At 40.6% G+C, this 21,342-nt stretch overlaps 1 protein-coding gene and 1 long non-coding RNA gene across 2 annotated transcripts in view; one reads left to right on the forward strand and one right to left on the reverse strand.

The window, feature by feature from the left end:
* Positions 1–21,342, forward strand: part of rnf43 (ring finger protein 43) — a 101,964-nt gene that overhangs the window by 13,972 nt on the left and 66,650 nt on the right. The gene's annotated exons all lie outside the window — the stretch shown is intronic.
* Positions 313–4,393, reverse strand: LOC103133836 (uncharacterized). The gene is made up of 2 exons (XR_475782.2): positions 3,150–4,393; positions 313–421 (listed from the first exon to the last, which is right to left on the reverse strand). It is a non-coding gene; the product is annotated as an uncharacterized LOC103133836 (long non-coding RNA).

Below are 21,342 nucleotides of genomic sequence, written 5' to 3' on the forward strand. Positions count from 1 at the left end.
TTCAAACTGTTGATGTAAATGGGATTGGGCATGTGTCAGTGAACTGGGATGAATTAAATACATTTGAAATCGACACCGGTAATGAATACCCTCGTCTTTAAGATTAGCATCAATTCAGAACAGGAGAGAACAAAAATAAATAAATACTGCAGTGGATCCACGCCAGTTTGCAGTTCAGCATTCAAGAATTCACCTATTCGCGGGTTTTTCTGTGGAAGAGAACGCCTTAATATTTGCGGAAGATTTGCTAATTTATGTATTTTTTAGTAGAGCAAACCTAATATATTCAGGATAAAATGCACGGTATGTGTGTTTTTTTTCTAGACGCAATGCTAATTCACGTGCTGTTGGCTGCCAGTCCAGGAACGGGATCCGTTTTTGTTGGCACTGATAAGAGCGGTGATGAGGAAGACTGTGGTACCTAAGAGCATCAGGACACATAAAGAAGCAGAGAGTAAAATGTTACAGTGTATAGAGGACAACAAATTCAACATTTAGTTGGTAAAATACTTAAAAATTGCAAAAAGTGAAATTAAAGTTTATCAAAAAAAATTCATGAAATTCCTCTTTGTTTTTGAAATTTCAATTCATTTCAGAATGAAAAAATTTTCTTTTTTTAATTCTTTAATTTGACCAGAAACAAATCCCCTTTTACACTTTAAAAGCAATCACACTCTAAATGCCTACTGCTAAGACTAAATTAGCATATTAGCATGTTTTTGCCTGAATGGAAAATAAAATTACACAGTCATGTTTTAAAATATATTTCAGCATGACTGCATAGGATCTAAGAAGAATAAATAACAGCTGGATGTATTTTGAAGGAATAATTGTGAAATAATTAGCCGTGAAACAAATTTAGCTTTAGATTAATAGTGGTTTATAACACATTCTCTAGTCCAATTCAAGGCTCACGTTCATGACGTAATCATTTGATAGAGTTCTTCAAAGACTAAAAACAGAAAGAAGCAAATGGAGAGAAGTGAGGGTAAAAAGGAAATCACCGATGTTTGTCGTATGATTATAGTTCATTCTTCTACAGAATCCTGATTCTGTGCACACGCTTAAAAAAAGGTTACATAAAACATTCAGCTTTTAAAATATTTGGCTGTTAAAAGGGAGGCAATGCCAGCCGTCCCCTCTGATGATTGCGCCTTGACAGAGAGAGATTGATGGCTGCAGATCCAGTCACATGGCTGCCAGATGATGATGGATCTCTTACTCAGGGAAAAAAAAAACAAAGTGCCTGCCGTTGTGTTTGCCGAAGGCATTTTGTGTCTGATAGTGTGAAGCTGATGTGCTAATTTCTGAAGAGTGTTTTCGTCTTGTTCATCAGGGAGTTCCACAGAAGACGTCGAGACAAAATGTCCCACCTGACTTGCCTTTGGGAAGTAGTGTAAAGTTGGGGGGCTCGCCTTGTTTAGAGGAACCAGATATGATCCGTTTGTTTTTGTTTTTACTTTTTGTCTAGGAAGCCATGTTCTAAATGCCTTCACCTTTTACACAGGACATTTGATTTTCCATACGTAAGACGCGAACTTAAATGAAGTCAAGTTGTTTTCTGTAGCACATTTTAGCAGTTCAAAGTGCTTTACATCATAAAAGCATAATATAGTAGCCAATTATTAAACAAGCAATAAACAAATTACAAATTATCAAGTAAATATACATCAACTATATTGATCAATGTTTGTCATTATGAATCAAGGACAGCTCTACCCTCTCCAAGCCCTTGATATGAAGGCTAATTTAAACAAACTCAGCGTTTCAGCAGTTTTGCAGTTTTCTGGAAGTTTGTTCCAGCACAAAAACTGGATGCTGTTTTAGGGTTGTTGCTTAGCCGTTACCAAGAGTAGTTAGCCATGTTAAAACACCAGTTCTCTAGAGAATGTTGTCTTACCTTAACTTAGAGTTTACAAAAAAAGCTCCCAGGATCCTTAAAGTCAAGATGTTTAAAGTGCAAACATGTCAAACAAAGTCTTTGCTGTGATCGTTTCATCCTTTCCATCGTCTTCTGAAAGTCTTGCTCTCTTTCGCAGCCCGAGCAAAACGGGATTGTATCGACACGTCTTAGAAAATACAATTTTCCTTTGCGAATAGTTTGTTACAATGTTCTATTTTTCTGTTACTTTATTTTTTTAACACCTCATTCATTTTGAAAATTGCCAACTTTTTCTTTTCGTTTTCTTTTTACCTAGTAGCAGCCTCAACGCTGAAGGCGAGGTATGGCGGATTCATTCATAATTGGAAAAAGATGATATTTTGATCAGACAGTTGTTGTTCAGTCAGCTGAAAGCCATTTGAGACCGGTCGGTCTCCAGCTGATTTCTCAATAGATATTAAAATCTAAAGGTCAGTTACATTTTTAAAAAAAAATGTTAACATCTTTTTTTTATTTTGCATTTGCTACATACAACCACAGTACAGCCACTTCTACAGGTGCCAAACTGAGACCTTGTTGCTCCCAAAAACAACTCAAGTCTTAACTCGACTGCAGCGTTCTGACTGAGGTCTGTGTATCTCTGAGGCCTTTTTCAGTTGGCCATGACCTCCCGACTGGCTGCCCCTAATTAGAGCCAGTCCTTCACAGTGCCCCCCTCTCGTGTCCAAAGTAAATGCCTTGGCACCCAACAGGAATGCTGATAGATTGCCGTTTAGGGTGCCTCGAATGCAGCTCTCTCGTTTAACCCGCTGGAGTCTGCTGCATGCAAAACTCAACCATCAGCCAGTCACCACATGATGCAACAAGCAAGACATTGTGTTTAAAAATTCACATTTGTTATCTTGAGGTATTTTAAGCCATGTTGATCTTTCAACCATGCACTATTCTCTCGAAATGCCCTTGACCACAGAGCGGGGACCTGATAGTTGCTGGCATGGCTTCCACAAGCCGGTTATATAACCTGTGCATGCACAATGCTCTCCAACACAAAGCTTCCTGCAGCCATAAAGTAAAAAAGCAGATCTTTGCCATTTCAGTGTAAGCTGCCCTCTGTGCACAGCGGTCGACTGAGATCAAGCAGGCTGATCAAAAGGCAGCTCTTATTGGAGAGAAGTAGGCCAGGATGTCTCATCAGGGTCATTCTGCTGATAACCCTCCTTTGTTGGAGCTGCTCCAAAGCAACAAAAAAGAAAGAAAAGACTTGTACCTTGACGGCTGACAGAGGAGGCTTTTTTAGCGTCAGAATGGCTCGTTTTCTACTTTGAGACGGCTCCAGCAGTCGGGCCTCGTTCCCTTCAAAGGCTGCTATTTCAACCCCCGTTGATTGCAGAGCGGGAGCAGAACGGAGCATGGCGTCGCTCTTTGTTCTGGGCCTTAGGTTGAGGCTAGCGCTGCATTCACGCTATACAGCATCCCCCCACCCCCCTTCCCGAAAGCCAGATCTGAGGACCAAAGCAGAGCCGTGTGCGGTTTGGTGTTTGGTCTGCTTCGCTCTGAGATTAGCAACAGGTCGGCAGAGGATCGGCGTAATGACACGTCTGCCGCTCTCCGAGTCCTTGGACCGTCTGAGGCGTCGGGCCGAAAGCAAGGCATGCACCTTCGCACAGAAACATCGAACCTCCGCCGACTTGTCTTCTGTTGGGGCGGGGGAACCCTGACCATGACAAATCACCAGCAGACAGATAAACGCAGAGCCTGCCAGTGTAACACTGCTAATCTATGTCAAATGAGATGTGATTTGGTAAGCCACTAATTGTCTTGGAAACACAGATGACATAAAAAGCACCAGCCATGTCTTTTTTTTGCCCGTGTTGAGAGATTGAGGAAAAAAAAGAAGGTTCTTCTTTTGTTGTTTGTTTTGTGTGGAGCAAAGCGACGTCTACATCTGCCTCTGCTGCAGCGGAAACTTGAAATGTAAATTCTGCAGCACGCAAATTGAGACATTAATGTAATCTCATTTTTAAAAGCTGTTAAAAAAATGACTATTTCCACCTCTACAAGGGGATATAAAGATAAGTTAGTGGTGGCCATCTTTTTCTCTGTGTCCCACGTGAGTCAGCAGCGTGTTCAGAAAGCTGCAGTCCAAATCTGAAAGCTAAGCGAAGGGCCGAGTCTTCAAGTGCAACGTCGGTCCTAACAGAGAGAGATAAGGCGGGAGGATCAGGCTGTGATGGAGAACATGGGGGGAAGTGAGGATAAGGGGGCGTAAGGTTGTGTGTGTGTGTGTGTGTGTGTGCGTCGGGGGTGTAACAGCACATCTGTCTGCTGCAGTTCTCTGACCTACCTCCACGCCGCTGACTTCCACTGTTTGTCCACCCGGTTAACTATTACCACCAGGCTTGTGTACCTTGGCTGCAGCCCAGTGCTCTTACACATACTGTGGGCCATTATCAAAGAAGACCTGCATTACAAGCCTTGGAGTACATCCAAAAAAAAAAAAAAAAAAAAAAAAAAAACAGGAAAGAACAAGCAAGGAAAAAAAAAAAAAAAAAAGAGCTACAGAAACACTGTGTGCTCCATAAGCGATCTGAAGACTGCAGTACTGCCTCAAAACTTCCACCTGTTTTGGTTCCCCGGCTCTTACGCAGTTATTTCCCTTTTCGAAGCGAAGCCCTCCACCCTGCCTCTTCTCCCTGCATTAGCATGCGTGTGCTGCTGCCGCCACTGTTCATGCTTCGCCCACTCCGGTCGTCTTTGTTTAATCCCTCTTGTGTTTGCACTTGGAACTTCTGCAGATGTAGTTTGACAAATCTTTCCCTCGTCGATTTTCTGTGATCAATAGCCAGTCAACAAAGAGAACACGATTACAGAGTTCGACCCTTTGATTGGTCAGATTTCCTCTTGATCGGGCTCTGCCGTGTCAATTATTGATTTATTTATTCTTTATTAAATAGCTTTTAGCGATTAACTCCCCATTTTCAGTCTTAAAATTGTTAAATAGTCGCTTGATACGATCAAATTAAGCACATCCTCTTTGATGCATTAATAAATAGACGCACAATTCTTGTGAAATTGGTCAAACTCAGGATTAGCAGGTGAGATCTGGATTTTTCACACAATATATAGTTATGTGCTTTAAACTCTTTGCTTGTTGAATTAGTTTTACTTTGACAAAAAAAAAAGTTAATTATCAGCAATGCATATGAAGGAGCCACTCTGACGCCTCTATATTGTGGTTCAGGTTCTGCAGACTGGATAGGAAGCAAAAAGGAAGTGGAAGTAGTCACACCTCCCCTTGCTGGGTTTTGGTTTTTACCATGAATGCTTCTATTATTGAATTCTGGTCTAGAATAATAACACTTTATATGTTGCTACAGTTTTATTCAGTTTTAACAGCCAAACACTGAGGCCTTATTTAAAGTGCTGCAGGCACTCCAGTGTTGTTGTGCCTTCTGAACAGCCCTCTCTGTTTGCTGAGACCTCCTGATTTTACACACCAAGCATCAATTTGATTATAAACTCTGAACACTGACTAAAAAAAAAAAGGAAAACGACTTCAACTGAAGGAAACGAAGTGCTGATTACTATGGAAACATGGATACTACACAAAGAAGTGGGGTCTGCTTAATTGACGTTTCATTTGACACTTATATTTCACTGACCCATTAAAGCTAGAAAAGGCCTAAAGGAAATTAATCAAACACTGATTAAATACTCACAGTACTAAAGTGTTGCTGACTCTGTAAAAGTGGTTCTCTCTATCTCAGTAGTATTAACTCTGAGGCGGTTGAAATAAATCATCAGACCAGCATGTAATTAACATTTCTGGGTTAGTTGTATGTGTTGCCAGGTGGCTTTTATAAATCCTGTTAGGAGCAACACGTAACTGCCAGCTCTCATTTTAACTTCCAGTAGAAGGTCAAAAGGTGAGGTTGGGATTGTAAACATGACTTGTTTAAAAAAAAAAAAAATAGCTGGAAATGAAGCTGCTGATATTAGCACTACTTGTTGCAAGGATAACAAGACAAATACAGGAATTTGTGTTGCCAACCAGTCGCCCTGGACTCCAGCGCGCTACAGCAGTTATTTTAAAAGACTCAGATTTTTTTACTCGAATGGCAAAGTAATCCAGACCCATTTTGTGGTGCAGGAAGTTTGGAGTCACTGTCAAATTAATATAATCATAGAGAAATGAATTAGCAACCAGAGAATTATATAATTGGAATTCAGTATGAATTCATCTTAGTTTTCCAATAATTTAAACGGCGCCGTTTGGCATCTCTATCGCGCCTTCTCTCCGTCGTCGAGTTTCACTCTAGCCGGTTAATGTCTGGTTTGGTTCTGGTTCTCCTGCTGCAAAGTTTGACGTGTCTCCGTTGGCAGTGTGTTGCTCACTACGTAGGTGTGCTTGGCCGGAGAACCACATTATCAACAAGCCATATGAAAACAAAGAGAGAGAGTAAGCTAATGTTAGCCTAGCATCCCAGCAGATAACTCTTAGTACAAACTTGTCAGCAGCGTCACATCCATGTTTACCAAAGATTTGTTTTGTACATGGATCTGCTGAGTCAAAACAGTCCTTTGGAAAATATGATAAAACTCCAGATATTGTAAATAGCAGCTTATTAAAACCCAGTTAACTCCATGGTTTGTCCAAAATTGAGCTGTGTAAAAGAAACAAAACATCCTAAAAATAATTGTTGGTGAGTCAGGATGCAAACAAAACTACTGTAGATGTGTAACACTGAATTATTTTATTTTATTTTTTTACAATAAGGATTGTTTGTATGCTTTCACAGAGATACTTTCACATGAAACATGCATACTGTTTTTAACAAGTACTTTGGGATAACTGGCTGCATGAGTAATCAAATTTAAAAGCATAAAATAAGTGCGGTTTTTCTAAAAAATAAACTGCTAAACATTAAAAGTTAACCACAGAGTTAGATAATTGTTTCAGGTAAGACCAGTTTATTTGTTTCCTTTATTCTTGTGTGAAATGGCAGCATCTTTATTTTTCAATTATGTTAAGTTTAAGCTCAGTACTAAAGAGTTATTGTCAAAAACTGGGAGGACGTTTTTTATCACAAACAACCAGTTGTAGACGTAAAGTTGAAAGCACATTTAATATAATCAGTAGTCGTTTTTGGACCTTTGGCGTTTCCCAGAAATCAGATTGAGACCTTTCAACATGAAGTCCGTGAATCTCTGACCTACAGAAATTCAGCATCCAACAGAGGAAGATCAAACATTTACTGAAGAGTTGTTTTAGGGACAAACAGACTTGGCTCAGCATTAACTCTCCGCCTCTGGAAAACCAAACGGGGTCTTACTAAACCAGAGAACAAACTTCCTTTTAGTACACACTGACATTTTCATCGCTCTTTCCACTTACTTTTATGGAATCGACCAAAAAATGATCACATTTAATATAGTGGTCATTTTTCCCTTCTATATCATGTGTGCTTTTTAGTTTTTTCTGCATTATAAACCTAGTAATAATGCCTGCTTGTTGCCATCTTTTACTAAACTTAAGGTGCAGTATGTAACTTATAAAAAATTAGTTTTTTTACATATTTGTTAGACCTGCTGTCACCATGTCGTGACAGTTTTAATCTTTGTTATTCTGTGAAAAGATTAATCTCGTCCACCTCCTCCTTCAGCCAACATTGGGATCTGAAGAAATGTGCCGCTCCTGACCAGAATCGACCAATCAGAGCCAGGAGGAGGGGCTTAGCGCTGCCACTCAACGTCACATACTCGCTGCTAAATGTGCTGATAGCAGAGAAACAACTCACCGTTCCAGGAAAACTGTTTTAAGCTGTCATAGGTGGCCATGCTAACTAGCCTAGCATCCACAACAGGATCTGCTGGTAGGGAAAAGCTGCAGCGGTAGCTTAGAAGAAGAGGAGGAGGGAGGAAGAGCGCCACATGAGATTGTGACTGATAAGAGCTAAGACCCACCTCTGGGCTCTGATTGGTTGTTTCTAGTTAACAACAGGACAGGGGAGCTCAGGTCTTTCACAGATTGTCTGTCTTATACCATAGCGTGTCATAAAATGTATTTATTTTTTATAACAGATACGTACTGAAGCTTTAAGGTCTGCACACACACGTCAAAAAGTAAAGAAAAAACGCCAGGAGAACTTGCTATGCTCGATAAAAGCAAGACATTAATTGCAGTAGCAGCTTCTCTAATGGCTTCATCCAGGAGAGAAACATGGCGAAGCGGATAAACTGAATTGTTGTAATGAAGCCGCTCTCAATGGTCTAGATTTTTTTTTTAGGGGTGTTTGCTGATGTGCTTTGGATCACTGATCTGTTTCATAACCCAAGTCCTTTTGAGCTTTCGGTCACAAAGCGACCCAGCCTACACACTGCCGCCACAATATTTGACTGTGTTCTGTGAATATGTTGTTGTTTTTCTGAAAGGATGTTGGTTTTTATGCCAGGTGTGATGTTCCACTTTTGTTTTGTTGCCTTTTTGTTTTCCCTTTGCTCATTGGTGAGCTCATTGGTCCAGCTCTGGACGTTTTTCCTTTATTTTCCATTTCTGCCCGTTTCTTTGTCCCAGTTTGTGTGTTTTCAGGTTGATATTTTAATTTGTTTCAAAGTCCGCCACATTTAAATGTCATATGAATCAATTGTTTGCTGTAAAGCTGCTGCTTATCCACATTTTATGCTGTTTATCTAATATATTCTAAAGACTTGTGATCTAGATGCAGAGTTTTCACACCAGCTAAAACTCAACAACACAGCTGCTGGTGAATTTTATTTATTTATTTATTTTTTTATTATTATTTGTGAAGAAAATGACCAGTGACTCTTTTTTTGCCAGCTGAGGAATATGTTGCTATCCAAACACTTCCCAAAGTCGTAAATCTGTCTTATCATACGATGACAGACTAATAGCGTGTGGAGATCCTGGCCGACCTGCTCTTGCTATGATTAAATAGCAGCGGACAGTGGAAAAACAACTTCAGCCAGTCAGATTTGACATCAACCTATTATTGACTTCAAAGCTGAAAGATAAAAAAAAAAGAGCTCAATAGATTCTTTATCTAATTTAATTAACAAAATTGTGAATTTTCCTTTCAGCGAGATTTATAAATCACAAGAAAACAATTTTATTTGGCGGTAATTACGTAATTGTGTCATTAGTGAGGCTTGCAGGGAGCAAAAAAGCACAATAAGCCGTTTGAAGATGAAGAGCTGTGCCTAAGTGTATGAAAGGCCAAGTTCATAATGTGTAACAATTAGAAAATTAAAAATTAAAAAACAGACGGTGTTGATAATCTTAGCCTTTCATAGCGAGCAGGGCTTTCGATGACTACAAATCAAGCTTTGTCTTCTTGCCTTTTCAAATTTCATTCAATTTGCTGCGCATGCCTCAGATAAAAGACCTCGCCGTGCTGCATAATATTTCTAATATTACAAGTACAAGTTTAGCTTTTTGATTTTTTTTTTCCCCCTCCATGGTGTCACAAGGAATTCATCTGCAGCTCCAAGCTCTGAATCCTTCTGGGCACATGTGAGCCAGATGTCATATTCTGGTCAACCTCTTCTTTATTCATTTCTTTTTTGCACTTTACAGATCTGGCTTTCGCACATTTGTTGCGCCCCCTGTTGGTCGGCGCTCGTAAACATCGGCCGTGCCGTTTTGTAAATTCAAACCTGACCGAGGCTGTGTGTCTGCAACAGGTCCGCTCGCTGGTATTATCCCTCTCATCGCATTTTTGATGCATTGTGTGGACAAAAGAAGCTGACAGCGGCCGGATGAATGCTGTGATTATGTGTCTGAAGTGCATTGTGTGGCTTATTTGATCAGGTGGCTGCTGCGTCATGCCGTACCCAGGTGCTCACCCTCATTGCCCTGAAATCGTTTCACATAGCACTTTCTGTGGCATGTAAACATTGCATACTTTAATGTGCAGAAGGCTGTTTTTATTAAACCTGGACTCCGATTCCCCCATAATTGATATGTAAACAGAAGGCGCTTTGAAGTGCCTGTGTGGCGCGGACGGGATCTGATAGCGTGATGTTAGTTATGTATCCTTGGGCTCCTCTGCTGCTTCATTTGAGCTGGTTAATTTAAGTGTGTGGTGGTGGTGGGGGGAACGAGAACACGCCTCCTCCAACCTCCACTCTACCCTCCTCTCTCTGCCGTGTGCACACGCCTCTGACCCAGCTCACTTCCTCTCCCCAGCAGGAAGTCCTGGCCTTTTTCACCCTGACAAAGCGGTGCAGACAGTAGCTTCTCATCTGAGCCTTATCTCTAAAGCTTTTAATTAACTGTGAGGCGTTTAGTCCCTGCTCTGTCATCCCTACCCTTGAAAGCCGGGGGAGGAATGATTAGGCCAACAATAGCAGCACTGTGCTGCTTTAATCTTTCACTTGAACGTGGTTCATAACGCATATTAAAGTTACATTAGCTGTGCTATGCGTTGTTGCTGCATACCTGCAGTAAGGTACTGTGAAAATGTCTTGTTTTAAATAGTTTTTTTATATATCTTTTATTTATTACAATAATCTTCAGTAGTTCTTAGGTTTTTCTAGACCCTGAATATTTTCAGAAAGGAATGTTTTTATTGCTTGTTACATTAAAACAAACACGCTGTACCTGTCATTTTATATCTCACTCAAGCCACTGTTTTACCTTCAGTTGTTATGAAAATGTTGTACACAAACAGCTTCAAATAAATGTGCCTTTGCATCTTATCCATATCCGATGAATTGAAATTGGAATCTGTCTCTTTAAGAACCTCCTAATCTTTCCTAAGCTCCTCCTTCAGCACGTCGCCACAACAATGCTTCTCCGTCCCGTCCATTGAAGCTGTTTTTCTCATCAGTGTTGTAGTTTGTGTGATAAGCCCAGCAGACACACATTTCCAGCAGGTGTTTGCTAATTGGTGCTGCCAATGGCCCGGTTGGAGCTGTGTGGCCCGGTTGGAGCTGTGTGGAGGAGGGCTTCTGTGGTGGGGGGCTTTGCTGGAGCAGGATCGCGTCTGAAATCTGTAGGTAGATCTTGAGGATTAGGGTTGGAGACCCCTGAGATTTTTTTTTTTTCCAGAGAGAATGGGAGCAGAATGAGAGGGTTTTACACTGTTGGCTCGACACGAGGAAATTTATGAGCCACAATACATGGTGGAAGGTTAAGCTGACTGAGCAGCCGACCCAGATTATGTTATGAATTGTTTCATTTTTGGTTAAGTGAGATGAGCATTTTGCTAAATTGCTTTTGAATTGATCTGTTTTGGCTAACAAATCTAATTAATTAACTTACCCAGAGCAGAGAAGGTATTTACAGCACGCTCCTAAACTCAGTCCTTTACGACTATAAAGCTAACAGGAGCAGGCAGAGAATGATTATTGTTGGTTATTATCAATGCCATAAAATAGGGCGGCCGAAGGAAGCATTTGTAAACAAATTTACTAGCTAGCTAACATAGCCACCAGCTAACCAGTTTAGAGTACGGCACTGTTATTTCCTGCTGATGCGGCTTTTTGTCAACTTGCCCTTTGTCCTTTCCTACTTGTTTGTTCCGAGGATAACAGGATGGATTATTTACATATGCAAGAATGTTAGTAGCATGTGTGTGTTTGGCTCTCATGGAAGAGTCGTGAGCTAAAACAGGAATCGACACCGGAAGTGGAGCGGTGCCGCTTGAGCGTCAGTAGATGTGACAAATCCTGGTAGGTTCATGGATACTCACTTTAGAATTAAAAAATCCCACAAAACCTATAGAAATATTCACCTCTTTGGATGTCTTACCTTTTTTTTTTTATTGCTTTTGCACATCAATCTTGATAAACAAAGTTGGCGTTTTTCACAGACACAAAAAACGTCTAATATATAAGAAAATATTTAACATCTTTAAGTTGACATTTTTTTGTAAAAAAAAAAACTGATTTTGCTGATCATGATGGGTTTGTAAGAGCAATAACAAGGATAAAACATCCAAGAGACTGAATACTTTTTATAAGGCTTGTAGATGGACGTGTTAAATGAAAAATAGAGACGCAAATTAGTTTTTTTATGACATCTACAGCAGAAATAATATCTCCGTTCAACTATAACTGAGTCTAGATTATCATTTTGTATCTAGTGGCATCAAATATTCATAAAAATGAGTTTGAAATCGTTAGCATGTGAGGTATCGGCACGAAAGATAATATCTTTCATCCCTGGTCTGAATGCATTTCATGTTAAACTACAGGAGTGGTTTAGTACTGCTAAAGTCTAATGTCTTCATATCCAGGACTTGCATTGGGCTGAACCCATAAGGCTGAGCTGTGTCATGGGACGCATCTGAAACAATCAACATTTTCCATGTCTTTTCTGTCCTATATGATAAGAATAATACACCTCAACCTGGACGCTTAAAGTGTTTGCCAAAATGCCACACTCATCGTCACCGCATGTACCGCTGCTTGTTATGGTCAAATTCATAGAAAGAATAAGAAAGGGGGAAAAAAGTATGCAACACGCTGCCAAAGTTCCCACAGCAACTTTGTTCTTCTAGAAACACAATGTGTATTTTTTATCTTTAAAGCAGCCTTGATTTGTAACTTTCCAGGCTTTTAGATGTTTTTACATTTCATTTTGTAGCATCACTATCCCCTGCAGATGAGCACTATCTCTATGTTCTTCAGGTGACAGAAGGCCGACTTTGTAACTGTCTTTGTTTGACTCTGAAGGTTCAGATTTGAGTACGTCAGGTATTAAGCTAATTTCTCTCTGAATCTCAAATAGGTTCCATTTATGAAACTATTACCTTTGATATTTTTATTAGAAATATGTGATGCATGGCTGGATTGCCGGATCTGGCGGCATGTTATGTAACCTGGATCAATGGACACGACTGCTGAGTCAATAATATAGTCAGCAGCCTGTAGCAGCCGGGGAACTGCTGAGAAGCTCACAATGCGGCGCACACAAGCCGCAATCTGAATGTATTACAACTCTTCAGCATGAATGTATGCAGTTTTCAGCATATAATCAAGACTAAAATATAATGTTTACCACTTCCTGAATGTGGATTTATCGCTCTAAAGACCCTAATTTACTTGAAATGTGGTAACTAGTTATTTCACAAGCAGACTTTACACACACACACCTCCCACAAACTAGCGGGGAGCTACAGACACGTTTTATCCGGCTCCAGTCTTCATGGCGAGCAGGGAGTGGAGAGGGCAGCGCCCTGCGAGAGAGTTTCTCCTCCACACCTACGATGCCTTTGTGTTCTCGCATAATGATTTCCTTTTGGGTCACCTCTCCAGCCTTTCAGGGCAGTGAAAGTGGATCTGCCCGGAGCCTCTCCGTTACATAGTCCATCAGATAGGGAGCAGCAGATAAGTCCCCCCTGTATAATAAATGTCTCATATTTGATCTCCACAGGTGGGAGCGATCACACAACACTGTAGCCACCGTCGCTCTCCTGGGACAGCTTGCACAAACACCTGCTCTTTAGACGGGACGGGGTAGGGGGGGAGGGGGGAGGGGTCACGTCTACGTGCCTTTTCACATGCACCGTCATACAAACATCATTTTTACAAAAGACGCTCTCAAGGGGCCGCTTCCTGTGACTCTACACTTTTGGCGTGTTGGAAGGTGAAAGGTTAACAAACCCCCCCGCTACCCCCCTCCCCCTCGCTTACTCAGCCCCAGCGACCTTTCAAGAAACTTTATGGTGCGAATCGTAAATGAGTTAACCCCAACCCTGCCTCACCTTCCTCCTATCCCGCCTCGGGGGTTCAAAGGTCAGACCGAGGGCCTTCAGTCGGTGACAACACTGAATGAAAAGATGGCTGGAAATCAAAGAGGTAATCTGATCACGGTCGGCTTCGGCATAAACAAGTGTACGTGAATGCAGAGGAAAGTAAATCGTGGAGACTAAATGTCTGGCTGCCTTGTTAGCAGGTGTAGTGTTGCATGACTGTGGTCTGAGCTGGAGGGACTGGAGACGCGGCAGGGCAACCCTAGCTGGGAGCGATGTTCCTCCTGATGCATGCAGGACATATTCCATCCTTAGCGTCCGGCCACCTTCATAGCTGTGGTTCGTTTTTATCAGGGTGACATCTCAGGGAGGTGTCACTCTGGACCGCTCCCCCCGTGCACTGCAAAAACACAAAACCTTAACAAGGATTGTTGGTCTAGTTTCTAGCACAAATATCTTTGCTTTGCCTTATTTCAAGTGCACTAACTTACAAGTAACTTTTCAGAGGGAAATAGGAGCTTAGTTCAAGTCAGTAATTCCTTGATATTGATGAAAAGTATTAGTTTTACTGGCAAACAATTTCACTTGTAGTTATTTTTCATCAATACTAAGGAATTACTGACTTAAAACAAGCTCCTGTATTTTGCTGAAAAGTTTCTTGTAAGTTAGTTTTGTCTTATTTCAAGTGTACATAGATATTTGCTAGACCAAAAATAATTTATAAGAAGGTAGATGGAAAAATTTATGTGAAAATTAATGGAGATGAAGACGCTCAGCACCGAACATCGGGCGATTTGAAGAAAAGTCATGGCAAAGTCGTACCCTAAAAGAATCACAGCTGTAATCGCTGCCAAAGATTGTTCTATAAATAATACAAAAGCATGCCAAACTGTTTAGTTTTTCTCTTGTAAAAACAATCTTTCTTCTTCCACTTCAAAATAATGCCTTGGTCTGTCTCATAAAATCCCCAAAGTACACAGTGAAGTTTGTGGTTATAACATAAAAAAAGTTTCCGGTCTATGAATAAGCTTTAATGAATTTTGAAGGGCACCCCTAGCCTACCTTGTTGTTCTTGGTGTTTGCATGGAGCGGCGCTGGAAACGGGCATTTCCCTTTTTATCTCCCGCTGTTTCTTCCACTATTCAGATTCGGTCTTTGTAACCTGCACGCTTGACTTTGTCAGCGTTTACCTGCTTCTTTAGTCCCCTGTATTTTTAGATCGCTTATCTGCTGTCATGGCGATGCAGAATAAACAAACTGTCTGGATAGCTGCAGGCTGCTGGGTTGGAACCGTACTCTGGCTCCTTTGATCAATGAAACCTTTCATTCTGCCAAGAACCTTGAGAAACCCGTAAAGGAGACGGACGGTCCCACAGTGAAACCTCCAGAAGAGCAACAGTCTGTAAGAACGTGAGGAAAACGGAGTGAAAACACCGTTCAGTTGTTCTCCTGGAGGCGAACGACTGAACATAATCTCAGACGCATATTAAAAAAGAAATTGTTTTGTGAGTTTATGGAGTGCCGTATGTTTTGGTTATGCTTACTTAGCCAAAATGAATCCCACATACAGGCACAAGAATCCAACACCTCCCAGTTAGTCACCAATTCCTCAACCACGTCAGAATTGTTAGCCCCCCTGGTGAAATAAAAAACCAAGTATAAAAACTGTTCATAGTTCTGTTGCTTCCTAAAGAACCCAGACGACCAAAGACGAAGTTTCATATCGGTATTTTGTTTTGAAATTTTGAATCGTAACAAGAAAACTGAAAAATTATGAGACTAAAATTATTATCCCTTAACATGTAATGGTCTATAGTGAGGTCTCTCTGTCTTACAACGGACAACAACCTGTCTGCAGTTCTTTACAAGGTTGGCAGGTGTCTCTCCAGGTACCAACCTTTCAATGGCAAACTGCTCCAGCTCGTCTGGACTGCATGTTTTTGAGCATAGACATTGACTTTTAGCACCTGCCACAGGTGGAGATCTTGGCTCCACCGTTTTTAACAGTGAGGACTCTGTTTAGGGTTGGAGGCTTTTCCCATTCTTCTCCAAACCAAAGGCAGCATCTCTGTGCCCTAAGAGCTCAAGTGTAGACTCATCAAACCAAAGAACATATTTCTAAAACAAATCCCCATTTTTCACATGTTTATTGGCAAACTTGTGCGCAACATTATTCAGTGGCGGAACTGAATAATGTGCAGTTGCGCCACTGTTCTGACCTGAAGTGAACAGCTGACACGAGTGGATGGAAATCGCTGTGTCCAGAGGGCACTGTTGTATTTGTTGGGGTGTAAATGCCAGAAACTTCACTGGGATCATCTGAGGGTTTAATACTAATAAATAGCGCTCTGTGGTGCTGCAGCATCGGTGTAACTTTTGTCCTGAATTTTTAACTTTTGCACATTATTTTGACTATAAACTGTAAACTGTTTTGGAGAAAGTTGATTTCAGGTTGTCGTTTCTAGCCCATTGGGTATCAGCGACTCTTCTCCTTTGAAAGGATCTTATAGTAACGATATGATATAATACAACTGACCTGATTCTCCATTAGGACCTGGCCAAGTAGCTTTAGAGAGTGAAGCTTATGCCTCTCTGCTTGTCCTTGTGACCTGATCCTAGATTAAGCAAAGGATAATGGATGCGACATGATACTGCCACCACCGTGTTTCTCAGCTGAAATGAGTATTCATTGTGATGTTTGTGTTTGAGCTACAAGTATTGATGTGGAGCTAGGGCAGAAAGGTGAATTTAGGAGTCTTTTAGCTCAGTAGTTTTACTACATGTTTGCTTTGCCCCGTACAAAGCAAACATGGGACTTTTCATGGCCTTCTTTTAACAATGACTGTCTTTTTAGCCATCTTCCTCAAAGACCAAACTTGTAGAGGTAAAACATGTTGACAGACTTTCCCACATGATGTGTGGATCTCTGCAACACTTCCAGAGTCCTTTCAGTGGCATGGGCCTTTCAGTGGCTTCTTTAATTAATGCTGTCTTTGCCCTGCTGTCAGTTTAGGCACATGGCCGTGGTAGGCTTATTCTTTTGTTATACTTCATATTTAGATTTGAACAGTGTGAGGCAAAGTAAAGCTCAGACTTTGTTAGTTTCTTGTGTAAAAATACCATCAACTTAAATATTTATTACTATATTATTGGATACTTTTTGAATGTATTTAAGTATTTGTGAAGAGATCAACTTTTTTATTGATATTTTTTAACTGATGTACATAATTGTACCCTTTTTTTCTACACTAGAGTTCATGCCAAAGATCAGTCAATTAAGGAAGTTAGCACATTTCAGCAACAAGGCAGTTCAAAGTGCTTTACATCATGAAAACATAAAAACACCATAAACACGTCATGCAATCGCCAATTACGAAACCAGTAACAGACATTACATTAAATCGTTGATAGATTTCAAATATGTTGGTCAATATTCCAGTTATTATGGTTCAAAAGCAAACAGGGGGGTTTCTAGCCTTGATTTAAAGGAACTCAGTGTTTCAGCTGTTTTGCAGTTTTCTGGAAGTGATTTGTGGCTGAACGCTGCTTCTCCATGTTTGGTTTTGGGGAAGCAGAGCAGAGCAGACCAGAAGCAGAAGACCTGAGGGTTAATACCGCAACAATCAAATATATGATTGAACGATGGTGGAATGAGGACTGGGTTCTGTGATTTACCGGAAGCTAAGTCCAATAAATCACCCAAGAGGCAAAACTCCACTTTATTGCTGCTGCCTCGTGTCTTAGAAAGATCATGCCACGATGAACTCGGCGTGCACGGAAAGAGGAGTATGGGCATCGTATTTTGCAGTGCATGCTTGTAAAGCGGTACGGTGAGGTCGTTGCTGATTGGCCCGTTGGTGAGGGTAAGGTCGGAGAGCCGTGACGCTCACTACAGATGGAGGGGGGGGAAGTGTGGGAACTGACTGACCAGTGCGCAGTGAACTGCGGCCGATAGGTGGGCGTGTGGGGTTAATAGATGAGATAAATGTTTCCGGAGCCCAACAATCAGCACGTTCATTTCTCCAACCCTGGTGTCCTGTCTTCTCTGGGCGTTGGAGAACGGAGCGGCTCGCTGGCTCTCAGGGCGCTATAGGAGCGCAGTGCCACCCTGTCGGATGGCGGGACGAGCTGTGCCGCTTGATGCTAAAAATAACAACATGGAATCAGCGTATGCTGTAACAGAATATGCTCTCCATTATATAAGGACTCTGGAGTGTGAGGAAAAGAAGGCATGACTCCGGTGATAAACAGTTTGTGTTTGGCTTAGTTTTCGGTCTCCTTTCCTTTGGTTTGACTTTTGCTTGAAATTTAAACACCAGAATTCGTTTGACAGTCGTCTATTTAATCACATTTCAGGTTGAAACTGAGTAGATTTATGTTGGGGTTTTATTTGATACACCAATGCAAAGTTATTATTTTTTTGTTTTTTACAACAACAGTCTGAAAGGTGTGAAAATGTATTTGTCTCTGTTTAATCTAATACCCCAAAATGAAATCCAGAGAAGACCCAGAATCTTCTCTGTACTTAGGTCTTTACTTTGACTGGGTCAGCAGCGAACGTCTTCATAGAACGACACACATCTCTGTTCAAAAAGCCCACAATGAAAGACCAGCTGTCCCTCGCCCTCTGCTGGCTTGAGCTGGCCTCGGTTAGATGCTCGACGTTAAACCCCTGCCGCCCCCTGGCCAAAACACACACACACACACACACCCCTGCAGTCCTGGCTTGTGTGCACACACGAAATGCCATCACCAGCAGGCGTCGGGTTACGTGGGCCCAGAACCGAGATAGGTCACACCCTACAAACGAAGGCTTTGATGAGAAACTTTTTTTTTTTTTTTTTTTGCTCCGGGCTACAATCGCTCTCTCCCAGCTCGGAGTCGTCACACTCGTAGACGCGCACCGCTCCAAACGCCGGTCGTCAGAACTCGGTTCTGTGAAAGTCGACCATATGACAGAAATAGAGCGCAGCGGCCTTTAATGTTGGAGGCTCCCCGAGAAAACACAGACTGCTGGTGGAACTCCTTGGAATAAATTAGAGCTTATGTGGCCAACTCGTATGTTACTATAAGAGAAGAGATCTGCGACTGTTTTGAAACTGTAGCTAATCAAACACAGTGGGGAGGAATGTCGGTCTCATCCCCCAACGAATCACAGTGTAATTACAGCTGAAGTTCTCCCGTGTTTTTTATTTTTCCTCCTCTATAACTATGCTAATGTCTGAAGCAACCAGACGTGATGATCCCTTTGCGTAATAATCTCAGGTACTCCTGCAGAGATGAGAACTGATCTCAAGCAGATCTCTCGCATCTTTATGCGTCTGATGCGACTGCCTGGATGGGAACTCATTTTCTGAGAGTGGACTTACCTTTTTGAGGCTTTAAAAAAAAAGTATATTTCAATGTCTTATTTCTCTAAAAATTACCAGCCCATCACGGCTGGAGGATCAGTTCCAGATATCAGCCGTCCACTTAAAAGCAGAATCAGTTTTGCTCTGTGGTCACACAAGGTCTGAGCAGATTTTACTGAGTGAGCCATTCATGTTAGTAGTGTAAAAATATTTTTTTGAAACTCATCCACATATTTATCTTTGGTTGAACCTTCAGAGATGTAAACATTACAAAGGACTTAGGGTTGCCTTTGATTCATAGCAATCAGAACACTGATTTGACAAAATGTTACGTTTATAGCTTGTTTCATAATTGGAGACTGTATTATGTTTTTATGATGTAAAGCACTTTGAACTGCACTGTTGCTGAAATGTGATATACAAATAAACTTGTCTGGCTCAGAATAGGAGCAGGTCTGTTTTTCCCCCATTTTAAATCAAATAGTACTGTTTTCATTTTCGTAGAAATTTCAGTCTTTTATATTAAGAAATTCTAGTATGAAGCTATGCATTTCACCATTCTTCAGAACAAAACAAACTAATATGTTTTTCAGTTGTTTTTGTCATTTTTTTATCAGGTGGATAAAAAAACTAAACTCATCTGGGAGCTTCTAATATTGGTCTCTATATTTAATCAATCCGCTGAAGATTCAACAGGACGAGTCAGTGATGTCAAAGTTTACCTGAAATTGATCCACTCTGGTTGCTGAGCTGCAGGTTAAGTACTGAAGGAATCTGATTTTTTTTTTGGTGTTAATGCATCACAGTATTTACCACCAACCAACAGCATATAGTTTTTTTTAAGACTTTAAGTGCATAAATAAGGTTCATTTTGCAATCTTGTCACTTTTTGTTGGATTCAAAACTTTTTTTGTTTTACTTCATGTGTTACAGTCGTTGAACAACAAAAACAGAATCAGTCAAGACCAGAATGTGAAGGGAACCAGAAACTGTATTTTTTGTCTGGAAAGTCGTATTCGGTGAAAAGTCCAGGCGTTACGGATCCATTAAATGACTGTTTATCATGTAAATGTCGCTGTGAGTGTCTAGCAGTTGGTCAAACTTCAGACTGGTGACTTTTATCAAGAAGCATACAGTCATGTGTGTGTATGTAGATATATCCAGTAAAACACACTCTCACCATAAAAGAGAAAGTAGGAGTGGAGAAGTCTTCACACCACGCTTTATTATCCCGACAAAATTATAATTAAACTGCAGCAAATAAAACTATTTTTAAATAACTCAAATTATTGCAAGAATATAAATATCCTTTATTGTCCTACAACTGGGAATTTTGTGTGCAACAGAAGCAAAGTGACAGGCAGTAACAGCAAATAGACCCACACAAAGATAGAATATAAAAAATATACACACAGAAAGAGTAAAACATTTTTTTAAAAAAACATTTGAGTGAGCATTTAGCTGCGATTACTTAACTACTTAGTGGAATGGTGTTCAATCCATTGCATAGTTCAGAAAGGTTAGACCCCCAATAATTAGACAGGTAGAAATTGTTAAAACTGAGACAATGGGACTCGTATAATAAAGAAATATATTGTGAACCAATGCACAGTTTGCACATAATCTAAATTACAAAAGACGAGCTGAAATATACTTGCCAATTAAACTGCTCTTCAAAACAAATAGTGTCTCTCTGGATGGCAATTTGAGGAAAAAAAGTTTCTTAAAGCTGTGGAAATGTTGTAAAATTATTGCTTAACTGGTGTCTTACGCAATAAAATAGCAAGAATTCATCCAGAAAAAATGAGTTCAAATGAGTTCTGTAATCTATAAGTAGAACATTACATAAAATCCTGTTGTGTCCTTTTTTTATATGTTCTGTTTTAGAACTAGCAGTTTATGAACAAAGCTGTGATTAAACAAAGATTGCACATAATGGTGCAGTGAATTATATAAATCATGAATTGAAATGCAGTTTCTAACATAATTCCTCTTACATAGTAAGAAATGTTTTGAGAGTTTCCAAGTTGGACTTGAAGCCTGCATTGGGGCAAAATACTGGATCTTTCTTACTTTTGTCAGAAAAAGATAAAAGACGTGTGTAAAGATTACACACATTCGCTGCAGCTGCTTATTAGTGCTATTTAGATTGAGAATTAGACACTGAATAGGACCAGACAACGCCTGGTATCTGGCGCTTAAACGTAGCAGTCTCGGATTGTCATTAGCCTTTTTTGATGATTATCAACATGACAGCGGTCCTGATGAAGCTTTGAAGCTGCTTGTTCTGCTTCATTGATCCATCAGAAAACACAGAAATGGACGGTATTAGCAGCGGAGCTCTGTTTTCCTTCACACGTTTGTTTCAGTCACATCATGTGCAACAACAAAA

The sequence above is a fragment of the Poecilia formosa genome, unplaced genomic scaffold, assembly GCF_000485575.1.
Source record: "Poecilia formosa unplaced genomic scaffold, Poecilia_formosa-5.1.2 Scaffold14, whole genome shotgun sequence".
NCBI classification, from domain to species: Eukaryota; Metazoa; Chordata; class Actinopteri; order Cyprinodontiformes; family Poeciliidae; genus Poecilia; species Poecilia formosa.